The 7,230-nt window shown below is 52.5% G+C and overlaps 1 long non-coding RNA gene across 1 annotated transcript in view; it reads right to left on the bottom strand.

Annotated features, from left to right (window-relative positions):
• Positions 1 to 459, bottom strand: part of LOC103553117 (uncharacterized) — a 52,896-nt gene extending 52,437 nt beyond the window's left edge. Inside the window, exon 1 of the long non-coding RNA XR_011534116.1 lies at positions 163 to 459. This is a non-coding gene — a long non-coding RNA (uncharacterized lncRNA). The remainder of the gene's footprint in view (positions 1 to 162) is intronic.
• Positions 460 to 7,230: the final 6,771 nt, after the last annotated feature.

The following is a 7,230-nucleotide window of genomic DNA, read 5'->3' as shown; positions in this document are numbered from 1 at the left end:
CCGGCCTTCAGCCCTTCTTGGAGAGCGGCCCAGCACAGTGGCTGGGAGCCGGGCCTCTGGAACCTGCCTGCCTGGCTCCGTTCCTGGCTCAGCCTCCCTGGAGCTCGTGACCTCTCTGAGCTTCAGATTCCCCGCCTGTAAAACAAGGATAACAGCACCTACCTTGTAGGGTTTGGGGGTTGATGAAACAAGTTGCTATTTGAACAGTGAATCAGCGTGTGTCACACACATACGAGCACAGCAGAGAGACCGCGAGAGGCCGGGCTGGGGGCATCCACATCACTGAGTCCCCATCTCAAAATAGGAGGGCTGTTCCAGAAGCCTCATAGCTTTTCCAAACCAAACATCCTAGGCTGCAGCTTTAAGTGCTTCTCTGCTGGGTAGAGACGCCTCCTTAGCAGGCGGCAAACACTTAGGGGCCAAGAGGCTTTTTCACAAAGGTTGAGCTGAAGGTTTTAAGTGTTCATTGTCCAGCCCACAACAAGGCAGTGTCCAGTGGCCCACTCCTGCAGAGGAGCAGGGGCCGGCAGGGCCAAGCACCGTGTGCCCCAAGGGGCTCTTGCAGTGGGACCACTGATGGCCCTGGGGGTCATGAGAACAGGACACCTCCAGCGAAACCAGAAGGGAGAGCCGTCTGATCTGCCTTCTCTCGCCAGTCACAGAGAGACAGGACACAACAGGGGCAAGGGAGGACATTTCCCTTGGGGGAAAGTAAGCAAGGTCCTAGGAACACCTCCCCCAGAGGAAGGAGCAGGCCGGGCTGTGCAGAGCCTGGGGCGCACCCTGCCCAGGGCCAGCCTGAGCTGCGGCTCCTGCAGACATGCCCATTCCTCCGCTCAGAAAGAGGAGATGCAACTTTTAAACTGGATTCTTCTCTCACTCGGCCATTAGGCTGGGGAAGAGAGAAAAAGAGAGAGAACACGCCAGTATACAGCAAGTGTTGGATTTTCCCTCTTTTTAGACATTTTTGGGACCCACTGATTTATTACCAAACATCTGGATTCCTGATTTCCATCCCGCTGTGGAAAGGGACAGACAACAGCTCATATGTTCAAGGCAGTCCAGCTCAGCATGTGTTCACTAGGCCCCTGCCACGGACTCGGTCCCTGGGGAGCTAGGAAGCCGAATTAGACCCAGCCCCATCCTGGAACAGTTCATAGTCTAGGTCAGGAGACTGGGAGTAAACAGACAACTCTGACAGAAAGGACAAGTGATCACGGCTTGATTAAAGATTCGAACCCAATGCCGCAGAAGCCCAGGAAATGGACAGGTGGCAAGAAGATTGAGAAGTATGTGTTTCCTCCATGAGGTGATCCGGTAAAAATCATGAAAAGCCTTAAAAATGTTCATAATCTTTGGCCCAGAAAGTCCACTTCTCAGGGTCTGTTTTGAGGACATAATCAGAGGCACCCATGAAGACTGACGTGCAGAGACATATTTAAGTTATTTATAACAGAAAAATGTGTAACAAAGCACACGGATAAGGAGCAGGCTGTAGGTGAGAGAATGGAGAGGGAAAGTCTTCAGGCGGAAAGAGGACATGCAGAGACGTCACGGCAAGAGGGAGCTCAGCGGCTCCCAGGACTGAAAGAAGGCCAGCGTGGCCCCACTCAGAGAGAGAGAGAGGGGTGAATGGGACCCAGAGGAGAGAGGAGGCCGCCCCGGTGGATCTTGCAGGCTGCAGTGAGGGTTCTGCTCCCACTCGCTCACCCCGAGGGCAGGGGGAGGAAGCCTTTGCCACATTCACATGGAGCAGTGGTGTGATCAGACCCGTGCTTCCAGGAGAGCCTCTGGCTGCGCGGTGGCAAACGCATGCCACGTGCAGGCGCCAGTCTAAGTGCCATGCCGGCATTCGCTTCTTTAATCCTCACCGCTCTGTGAGATAGGGAAGCTGAGACTCATGGAAGAGAAGTCACTTACCTGAGGTTGCACAGCTGGGAAGGGGCAGGGCCAGGCAGTCTGTGCCAAACAGCTTAGTCACTGCGCTAATATTGAAGGGAGGGGATAGTGCGACATGGGCAGACCTTTTTGGAGCCATTGCAGTAATTCAGGTGGGAGAGGATGGAAGCTTAGAGACAAGTGGACTGGGAGACAATGAGAGAGGCCTAATTAGAGGGACTGGGTGAGAGATGAGGGTGATAAGGGGTGGGAGGGTGCAGGGCTGTTGGGGGAAGGGTGAAGAGTAACTCCTAGGCCTCTGGTTCGGCATAACCAGAAGAGCATTAAATACATATACATACATGTTATACACACACACAGGCATATATGCCATATGTGCATATTAGGCAGTGAGAGAGAGAATGGAAAAAATTACAAAAAAATGGTAACACAGGCTCTCTTTCAGTGGTAGGCTGATGGGTTATTTTTATTTCTTCTTTATACATATGTATATTTTTAAAATTTCTCTCAGTAGGTGTACATTATTTCCATAATCAAAGTAAAATCAGTTATACCTTCAAATTATGCATCAGTATACATCCAGCGCTCTCTTAGGGCGTCCATATACGTGCACAGGCTACTATCAGGCACTGTCTGTGGGCACATTTATCTGTGTGAGGTGTGTGAGGTATGTGACCATCACGGTGTCAATCTCAGGTAGGAAATGGCAATCAACCTTCTACAAGCCTGGTGGCTCACCCCACGCTCCTCGAAGGCCACCAAGAGCCTGAGGCCAGCGCAGCTCCCCTCTGAGCCCAAGGGTAGACATATGAAGCCGAGTCTCAGCAGGAGGCCCAGAGCTCTCTAAGAGATGCTGGCGTCCTGCAGGGGAGCGCACAGCACAAGTCCAGCCGGACATGGAACCAACCGCACAGAGGCTGAGTGAGGAAGGAATCCTGTGCCCCCCACCCCAGGGGATGGCAGCAGGGTCTCCCACTGGGCCTCGAAGTGTCCTGCCCAACCCCTGCTGGGTTTCCTCTCCAGTGGAACGCCAAGCCAGGCAGGGCCACCCACATTACAGATGGCTTCCCTGTAATCTGGGTGCAGGCCAGGGGGGTTGTCCCAGAGAAAATGGCTGGGAAGACAGGAGCAAGCCATTCCTCTACCTCCATCCCCTTGAGAAGAGATTCGGGGTACAGAAGAGTCTACAATAGGAGCTAAAAGGTCAGGAGCCCCCTGAGCCGTCAGAGCCTGGGTGGGCTCAGCCGAGGGTGTGAGCCAGAGACACCCACAGGATCGCCAGGGAAGAAAAGTGAGCTGCCTGCAAAGCCGGCCGGCGGGAAGGTGCTAACGAGACAGGTTCGGGGTGACCCTAGGAAGAAGGTGTCCATCTGTCCGGCAAGGGCTCCTTCTGATTTCTGGAAAGAGCAGCAGCAGCTGTGGGAGTGAACTGAAGCTCACTTCAGTTCAGATCCAGGCTCTGTTACAGGTTAAAAACAATGATCATGGCAATGGACCCCCAGGGTTACTGCGAGGCCACGAGACAGCACGTGGGAGCCACTGTGCCTGGCAGGTGGAGTCACAAAGTAAAAGGCTGTCTCTCCTGGGGTTATCACTGGGTAGTGCCTCCCAGGGGCTGTTCCTCAGACCGAAGGACAAATATACATGCACATACAAACACGCACACACACACACATCATATGCATTGGTGTTCAATACTCACATCTGTAGTTAAAGACGTAAACCTAATCATAACCACTTAGACATGCAGGAACCACTCAAACGCGTGCACAACCTGATTACTAGCAAACGTTCACATTTAATTAATAACCATAACTGAGGAAGATATGCAATTTACAAATTGCTTTTTACCGGAACCTTATCTCATTAGATTGTCAAAATTCACATCCAGAGGTAAATAAGCTCATTGTTCTTATCCAGTTTTTACAGATGAGAAGACTGAGCTCAGCGTGGCTAAGAGTCGCCCAAAGACATACGCTTGGAAATGACAGGGTCAGACTTCCATCCAGTTCCAAACCACATGCTTTTCTGCTTGGCCACACGTGCTGCCATGACTGATGCTCATCTCCTAATGGGGAAACCGAAGTTTCTCAACTCCCCAAAGAAGGTTTGGAATCCACCCATCAGTGAGAGTAGCCAAGGATGACAGAGCTGAGAGTCAAAGAGAGAAGGTCTCCTCCACCATCAAGCAGGCACACACAGCCACTGGATTTACCCTCCTTAATTCCCAGCCTTTACTTAGGGTGTTCTTTCCACCCAGGCCACCGTCCCCAGACTCTCTCCAATCACAATCAGAGCTCTTCTCAAGTCCCACCTTCTCTGAGGAGCTCCCCTCCCCAAATCCCCCTGCCCACACATCTTTCTTCTTTCCCTGAGGTCCTGTAACAGAGTCGGGTCCTCAAAGCTTAGCCCACATGGCTCTCCAGTCATTTTCTCTGTGTTTGAAGTATGAGTGTGAGGGCTCTGCAGTCAGCCAGATGTGGGTTTGAGTCCTATCTCCCCCTTCCCAGCTGTATGGCCCTGTATAAGTTGCTTAACATCTCTGGGCCTCGCTCTGCTTGCTATAAAAGGGGATAATGACAGTGCATACCTTATAATTATGAGAGCTAAATGTGAAACACGGGCCTGACACAGAGTAAAATCTCAGTAAACATTCTCTATGAAGATAGTTTGATTTCTCCAGCAAATGGTAGCTCCTGGAGTGTGGGACATATTCTTTTTGGAACCCCCTAAAGGATCTAGCACTGTGCTGGGCACACCAAGTCATTTGTCGGCGGGGTAAAGATGGGTCCTAGCGCAGCCACAAGCTAGCCATGGGACTCCAGGGATGGTCCACTTTTCCGGGCCTCTGTTCCATGACCTTGTGCGGCTCTCCTGACCCCGAGGGCAGAGTCGATTGAAAACCACACTCAGCAGCAGCGGCAAAGGGGAGGGGCTAAGTGCATTGGGAGTTATTGGACGTGGGTTCGAACCCTGGCTCCACCTTGAGCAAGTCGTACATCCTTTCTGAGCATTCGTTTCCTCATCAATAAAGCGAGGGTGACAACACCGACGTCACGGCACTGTTATCACAATGAAATAGCAGAATGTATACAAAATCCGCAGCATGTGATGAATACGCGATAAATGCCATTGGCAGTGGAGGTTGTATTATTTCGATGATTATTGTTACTGTTAATCCCAAGAATGAAGGATGAAGATGGTACAGAGAATTCAAGCCATAACTGCTATGACAGAAATGACTTAGGATAATTGCTTATGACAGAATAGTTGGTAAAAATTTGAGAAACAGTGAAATAAATGAACCCCAGTATCTCTTTTATCTCTCTTACTCAGTGCTGGTGGGTTGAGCTACACGACTTTCCTGGACGCCCCTCCCCAAGGTACGGAAAGAAGATAAACAAACAGCTTGTCCTCTGCTGGTTGTTGCCCCGAAGGTGCTCACTCTCTGGGCTTTTCCCCTGGCTTGTCCAGTCAAGGATCCCGGACAGACAAGGCACACAGCCAGGATGGCACCCACGAGGCGTGGTCCCTGTCAGGGCTGGAAGCGCAGCCGCCTGCCCCCGGGGACCTCCCTGCCTGCCCAAGGCCCATCTCCAAAGAGCAGAAGTGCCCGGCAGGAGACCAGCGGCCCACTGCAGTTCCCGGGCTGCGGCAGGCAGCGGAGTGTCCCAGGCTGTCCCAGTGCTGTCCCCCAGCCAGGAGGCCCAGGTCAGCACTGTGACCCCCCAGGGGAGGGGCTAGTTGGAGGAGGCGGGAGAGGAAAGAGTGTCTCAGGCACCAGGAGAAGAGTGGGGCATGAAGCCCTCTTCCCAGCTCTAGGGCACTGCCAAAGCCCCGTCTGACCCCACCCCACCCGGCCCACCCCTGGGGCCACGCTGCAGCCAACTTGAGCCTGGCCGTTTGCCAGCCCTCAAGTGTCGACTTGAGGTTGGGGAACTCGGCAGCTCCAAGGTGCTGACCTTCCTGCCAGGGCCACAACAAACACCTGTCACAGGCCTGAGTGCTAATGACAGGCCCAAGTGAGTGGCATTAAGGTTAACACCTGCATTAGTGACATGCCTTTCAAAGGTCAATGGTGCCCGTTTAAGCAGCCTGAGGGGAGGGCAGGAGGGGGAGGCTGGCCACGCCTCAGTCCAGGCAGGTGGCTGTGTTACTTGTGCTAAAGCTCTCCCCAGTCATCCATGGAATTGAAGTAACTCGGGGGATTTTCTCCGCCTCACCCTGGAGCAGGAGGAAGAGGGGAAAGAGGAAGACACATTTGTCTTACGTGGGCCCTGCTGCCTTGCTGCTGGGAAGGTGGGCTCTCTCTGTGCTTGCAGGAAGTGGGAGGGGGTGTGGGTGCCAATCCCGCAGCTCCTGGAAACGTTCTTCTTCCATTAACGGTGAACTAAGACCTGAACCACTGTTTGAGGTCAAATCCGCCATCCTCTTTGTTCAGTTCCCAGGAACAGCTTGCCCCTGGCCCTTAACTCGGGCAAACCCTCTCCCGTCGGACTCTGCCTGTTCAGCTTCCAGGACTTTTAATCCTCGTTGCAGCATCCTCCCCATGCCGCCCACAGAGAGCCCACCTGTCTCCACTGTGGGACTTTGAGATAGCTCTTTACCTCGGGAGAACAGGAGAGACTTGAACCAAAGGCTCCCCAAAGCAGAAATCACCACCAAAAGGCAGGTCTAACACTTCTCAGTGCGAGGAGGCGCTGGGCAGCACGGAATGTTCGTCAATGCCAGGTTCCAGAGGTTCCTTAGGAGCAGCACAGCACGATCACTTTCCTTCTAGTCATTTAACTCCCCAGAAAAATGCATGAAGGGTCTGTTTTGTGCCAGACACTGAGCTAGGTACCAGAAGCCAAAAGACAAAGTCCCCCCAAAAAGGAACTAAAATATAGTTGGGCAGATAAGGCATGCATTTAAGGATCTCTGCTACAAAGGAAAAAGTGAAAGATGCCAAAATAGCGGTGCAGGTAAAGAGTCGTGGGAGCACAAGGAAAGGAGAGACCATAACCCACAGGGAGAACGAGGGAGGGCTTCTCGGAGGGGGTGCCATTTGAATCTTGAAGGATGAGAAGATTTGGCTGTGAGGCAGTGGGGACAGCACATTTCCCACAGAAAGAACTGAGAATGCAAGGACACCACAGAGGGGAGATGTGACAGTGTTTCTGATGACAGCATGCCCTGGATGGGCCAGGCCTTGACCTAAATGTTGGGGGGAATTTATACAAAGATAGCTGCTCCATTTCGAGAAAACAGAACAGGTGTCCCAGGGAAAAAAATCCAGACATTGATTTTTTAGGGGTCTGTTCATGTGATACATGGTGGGTGGTGTTATTA

The sequence above is a fragment of the Equus przewalskii genome, chromosome 28 (genome assembly GCF_037783145.1).
Source record: "Equus przewalskii isolate Varuska chromosome 28, EquPr2, whole genome shotgun sequence".
NCBI classification, from domain to species: Eukaryota; Metazoa; Chordata; class Mammalia; order Perissodactyla; family Equidae; genus Equus; species Equus przewalskii.
Note: the sequence above shows the minus strand (reverse complement) of the source record. Positions and strands in the feature narration are given on the sequence as shown.